Genomic DNA, 6,472 nt, shown 5'->3' on the forward strand with positions numbered 1-6,472 from the left:
GAAATTCGCGTCCTTTTGGCAATATTAGGCTCAAATGCGCGAATTTAGATGCGCAAAGCAATGTGAGATGACATACCCGATGAATAGACCAACCGGGCACAGTCCTGCTGTCACCTGCCACGGAAATGAAAAAAGATACAACCCTGTAAACAGTGTGATTGGTCCATCGTCTTCGTTGAAAAGTGAATGCGGTTTTAGTAGCTTTTGTGCGAGATAGTGTTCGTACTGATTTAGGCCTTTAGCGACTATATGTGGAAAGTCTACATTGAATAGAAAACAAAGCCAAAGGTGCTCACCAATCATGAAAGAACTGAGTGATTTGTATTTTTTTATTTTTTTTTTTTTGACGAACAACGAATTCGCAATGATTTAATTGCCTGCTAGACTTGGATGTGAAGGACATATAGGGCTTACATTATCGCAGATGTTTGTAGCGGTTTATTTGTAACCGACATAATTTTCCGTGATGTTTACGCGTAAGTGGTACTTGGAAAGCAATCGATGAGTGCGCAATTGACTTTAATGCATCGCCGAAAACACGAAGATGTATGTGCGCTGGCGTCGTGTTTGTGCAATCTGTTGCTGTTGTTGTTCATAAAAAAGAATGAAAGCAAATTTGACGGTGCTTTGGCACAAAAAAGTATAACACATTTGGCTGGGAACACGTAAGGAAGACCACTCTGGGTTTACATGTATCTAACCCTGGAGTTTGAAGATTTTCGCGTTTGGTACCTCACTGAAACCCAGAAAATCTTTTTCGAACTCAATACTGTACTATCCGGATTCTGTTTTTCGCTGACGCAATACACGCAGCGGTCGAGGGTGGTAATTCCGGTTGATGTCATCGCCATTGAAGCGATCGAACGAAGATAAGCTAGCTGATCATTTACTTGATTAAATCGACATAGCACAACAGACCGATCCTGGAGTATTCATAAGTTTTCTAGATGCGCGAACCACTTCATTGCGGCGGCAGCGAGCCAGCGTTAGTTGTTCGGTAAAGCTCATGGGTACTGATCGAAAATGGAGAATAAGCGGTTTGTCCTCTGCTATCGAAATCGGGCGCATGCCCTCCTCGTCTTTTACCTCGGCCGAATTCCTTGAAATGCCCGGATGTAACAAAATGGCGCCGCCCTGATAGCACTGAGCGGGAACTGGAAACGACTGAGTGGAGAGAACTACAAGCTCCGCTCATATGCTTTCAGTTGAAGCTCATGTAGAGAGTTGGCGTGGTTGCGCTGCGATCTAAATGGCTTGGTTCGTCTGAATTGTCGGTGTAGCAACTTGCTTGACTTGGCGACGGTGGAAGAAGAGTTCGCCCCCTTCCTGGCTTAAGCTTCGAGGCACGGAATTTAATTTTTGCCCCCTTTACAACCATCAAACTGAATAAAAGTGTTTTCAATATCGAATGTGCTTTATCGGCCGATTTTTATGAAACGTGCTTGGGGTTCCACCGCCACTCTCAACCGCTCTCCTCGAGCGTTACGGTCGATCGATAAACAGGTCAAGGTCAATATAGCCCCTAGGGGCTGTTTTGCTTTTAATGATCTTGACGTCAGACGTCACGTCAAAACAAAAATGCCCCAACAACGTGACTTGACATCACAACCACGTGATGTTACGACGACGCTACGACGTCATCATCATCGACGACGCTACACGACGTCAAGACGCCATCGTAACGCCGCGTTCGAAACTTCGCGTCGAGCCCGACGTTGCGTGAGGGGCCGACGTTGACGTCAACGCTCCACGCAACGTCATACATCGTTATGACGTCACGTTAACGTCGTCCTGATGTCGTCGTCAACGTCAACGCCAAAGTCAACATGACGTCACTACGAAGCCTTGACGCCGTGTGACGTCGTCGCCTTTGCCAACATCAACAATGACGCGCCTTCACAATAAAGTCTTGACCTCGTGTAACGTCGACGTTGTTGACGATGACATCGAAGTGGTGAAGTTGTCGGGACGTTGTCGTGACGGCGAGTTGAGTCACGTCGACAAGAATGTCGAAGGCCGGATGCCAAGCGTCTTCATGACGTTGCGTTGATGACATTAGGACGACGTCGTCTTGACGTCGTCGTCGGGAACGTCGACGACGCCGACGTCCTATACAATCTTGTGCGCAACAAAAACGAGGGCAAAAGCAGAGAAGAGGGCACAACAAGGCGCAACGGGCAAAAGCAGAGAAGAGGACACAACAAGGCGCAACTTTCAACAGTTGCGCCAACTCGCCCAAACAACCACTCTTCTTGACGCCGACATCGTTCTCAACAGGATGTGACGTTCCAACGCCGTCTTGATGTCGTGTAACACCATTGTCAACGTTCACGACGACGTCGATGTCATGGAGTCGTCGTGATGTCGCCTGGCGTTGTTACGACAGGTTAGGTCGTGATGACGTTATGTTTTGACGTGATAAGCTGTATAAAGAATATAGCTCGGGGCTCCATTGTTTATATATGACCTTAACAGGTGTGCCGGTCGAGCGCAAACGCCTTTTTCACAGAAAACGGCGAATAATACACATTCTGTAAAAAGTGTCTTATATTAAAAGAGCTTATATTATAAGGCTTGTTTACTGATTGTTTATGCAAATACTAGTCCACAATGCAGACATCCTGTAGTCACACAGTGTTGCGAAACGTGAACATAGAGTTATGGCCTCCTTTTTTATTGAAGGAGCCAGCATGAACTAAGATTGTCTCATTTGTATTGAAGGAGACAATGCCAGCATGAACTAAGATTTTATCCAAATCAATAATAATCTCCCAAATAGCCTTCGAAGTTTATCCTAATAGCCTTTTAAGTTTAGCGAAATTAGCGGCGACTTGGTTCAAAGCCACTTCGTTCGTAGAGCCCTCTAATATTTCTTTTTTTTTTCTATTTCAGGAGCTTCAGGTATAGTGCTCCGGTGGACCCACTCAGTCGTTTCTAGTACACTCTCACTTAGTGGAACGGTCTACGGTGATTGCAGCGCTGCCATTTCTGCCGCAGCGACGACTCCAGGAACGATCAATACCGAAATGGGGAAGAAAGAACAGTCGCACCATACTCCCCTTCGTCAACTGCTTAATTCAGAAAGCGTACACTGTGGGGAAGAAAAAAAATAAGAAAACGCCGCTTGATCTGTTTGATCACCTGATGTGACCCGCAGAAGTAACTCTAATCTACACTTGCAATATTTGGAGAATGATCAATGCCTAATAGCCGCGTCCCACTAGAGCGACAGACAGCAACAAACGACAACGACACACGACAACGAGCGACAGACGACACCGACAGACAGCCTGTTTGTCGGAGTCCGCCGTCCCACCTGGCGGACACGACGCAGAACACGGGGGCAAGGAAACTTGTTTCCTAGTGGGACTGGAGTTGTCAACAAAACACTTCAAAATACACAGACAAACAGAGTCTGGCGACGCGGTTTTCGTGTTTTGCTCTTTGGGCATAAAACGCGCCGACAAACACAGTGAAAGTGGAGACGGTTACTTTATTTCTTGATTAAAGCTTCCGCTTGTCTTCATTTGCCGTTGGCGACTTTCCGTAAACAGTCATGACAATCGACCCCAAACTTTTTCCGAACTAGAAATATCCGAATCGTTCCGTTTTTGGGTCGTTCGAGGCATTCTAGGTGAGCGCCACGGAGTTTCACGCTGATCTTGAGGATGTTTATAACTTCACATTCGAATGATCGGGAGCGGGCGCTCTTTGATGGACAATACGGCATCCCGATTATCACAGAACGTGATGACAAATCTCTCGTCTGCCGGAATGGCTTGCCGCGGAACGTCGTGTCCTACTTCGTGGTGAGCGGTCTTACTTTGGTCAGTCCTCGCACATGGGTGTATCCATCCTGATGCAGGGCCGTAGACTTCGGCGTCTTGAAGCACCACCTCGCGCACCAAGTTTTCGTGAGCAAAACCAGCCACGGCCCACAGCGAATTCCCTTTCGCGAATCGCAACACGACCGCCCGGCGCCAGCCAGCAAGCCGCGCCCGCGACCACTACGTGCAATCGAGGGACCGGAACTGCGGGGCCGGGAACGAGGAGAGGCCGCCAAGGGCATCTTAGTAAACTTGAGGAAGAAAACGAAAAAGGACGGACAAACACAAGTTTACTATCCATACCAACCCGCTCGTTCTGTCCCTACAAGGGCATCTCGTTCCGGGAGGAAGGGTAGAAGGGTGGGGAAAGAGGGAGGAAGGCAACAGAAGGCATAAACGGGCGAGGAGGATAAGTTTGTCTCCGAGAGATGTTCCCCAGTGGGACTGCTTGCTGCGCTTCAAGTCCAACGACAGACAAGAACTCGTCCGTCGTCAATCGTTTGTCGGCGCTTGTCGGCGATTGTCGCGGGTGTCGGTCGTTGCAGTGGGACAGCATCGGCGACACGGAACTTTGTGGTGTCGTCGGACAAAAACCGGTGTTTGTCGCTCTAGTGGGACGAGGCTATAAAAGAGGTCGTTTTTTTTTTCTTAGAGCACCCACCGAAAGTACAAGTTAGACGCCACTGACCAGTAGGTGGCGCAAGCCGCCGCCTAATCAAAAGGGCTCAGCCGTGTCCATCCATCTATCGCCAATAGCAACCAAACAGTGGGGAGACGAGTTCCAAGCAAACGCTGAGGCAGTACTCGTGTGACTTTGTTCCGTCACATCAACATGGGGTGCGAAACAGAAAACGGTTAGGTACCAGCAAATGGGTACCAGCCATATAGTAGTGTCTATGGGACTCAATATACCCATCCGATGTACGGCACGGGGAGGGGTAGCCATAAATAGGAGTGATTCATATTTGTTTGGCATTTTACGATTTCAGAACGCAAAGAAAGCACGACGATAAGGGAACGGAGTACGTATCGGCTTTGCGATATGTTCGCTCTGTTCTGAACTCGAACGTGCGGTGCGTACGGCCCCACAGCTCCCCGCGGCACGCGCTGTATTGTGAGATTGACAAGAGTGTAGGATTTGATGGAGAGGTGTTAGAATAATTCAAACGCGTCGCGGCAAACGCAAGGCAAACGCGCCTATCTTTCTTTTTATTGTCTAATTTCTTTTTTTCGTTCCCTAAGAATTACTGACGTAAACGCTTACGGAACGTCGCGCTCAACTCCTATCTTTACCACCCTCTCAGAACTGATCACTACACTGACGTATTACTATCGACCAATAATAAACACGTAACTCCTAGACGAATTAGTTTGCCCACGCATCGATCTCCATCTCCTGACCCACTCGTCTATTTTTTTTTTTTTTTTTTTCAGTAATATAGGGTAGAGATACGTCTCACAATTACACAACGAAGAGGATAGCTCAACTTTTCGCTGCTTTTCGTGATCTCTTTCGGCACATTATTCTTGGCAGACCATAGAAAATAAAGCTTGTTGTCCACCACTGCTTTTAGCTTTAAATATTGGCTGCTACTCCTGTTTTGCTATCATGCTTTTCAGTCGACGGACAATGCGAAAAACCGAGGCGGCCCTAGCGGCTCACGTGCATTTTGGGAATCATTTCTCAACGAAGAGTTTAGTTTCGATTACATCCATCGGTCCGCGGCCATACGCAAGTGGACACCGCGGACCTGCACCACTCCTCGGAACGTACCTCTCCGAGTCTTCGCAGGTTGAGAAGAGAAGTAAACATACTTCTCTTCTCGCGGCTTTATCTGACGGTGATTCAAGGCGAAGGCACGTCATGCAAAATTCGGGAAAGAGGAAGATGAGGTGGGCAGCTAGTGGCCAAAGGAGTCAGAGCAATGTAGGTGAAAGAAGATGGCTTAAGAGCGATGGATGAAACACGACATCAAGACACTGTGAAAGCCCGATGCTAATCTTGGTGCCGGAACCCCTCGAAGTCTGTCGAAGTCGAAAATAACCGCTCACAAGGAGTCGGTGCATACAGCAGTGTACGCCGATCGACATTAGTTTCGCTGAAACGACTTGGCTTGGTTTCGCCTTGATTTATTTACTCTTTGATAAAGTCACGAGAAATATATATACTTATAGCATCACATGCACACGTAGTTCAACATGCGAAGACTCAGCGAAGGACGTGGTGTTCTCTTGCGGCTGGCTACGATCCAATGGAGGGAACCATAACTAAAATCTCCGTTGACAAATGTTTCCCAGGATGTACCTGAGCAGTTACGGGCGCCTTGGGTTTGCACATTGTCCCTCGCTCCTTTCCGTTCATTTGTTTTGGCTCTGGATATCATTGCTAGGGTTTCCACATAAAAGACCTCTTTTTGTGTGTGTGTGTGTGCAGAATTGACAAATCATTTCCTTTTCAATTATTCATCTCCAGAAAGAAACATGTTCAGCTGTGGTGTTTACCCCGACGAATATGCATTGTATAGACAGCAAGCCCTGTCTTAATAGGGTGCGCCATCCTTTCAATACAGCCTCCGACTTCAGGAAGTTACGTTTGTGCATTGGCTAAAATTTGCCATTGTGCAGAACATAGGCCACGCTGTTTC

This window comes from Ixodes scapularis, unplaced genomic scaffold (assembly GCF_016920785.2).
Source record: "Ixodes scapularis isolate PalLabHiFi unplaced genomic scaffold, ASM1692078v2 PGA_scaffold12__126_contigs__length_90152505, whole genome shotgun sequence".
Taxonomy (NCBI): domain Eukaryota; kingdom Metazoa; phylum Arthropoda; class Arachnida; order Ixodida; family Ixodidae; genus Ixodes; species Ixodes scapularis.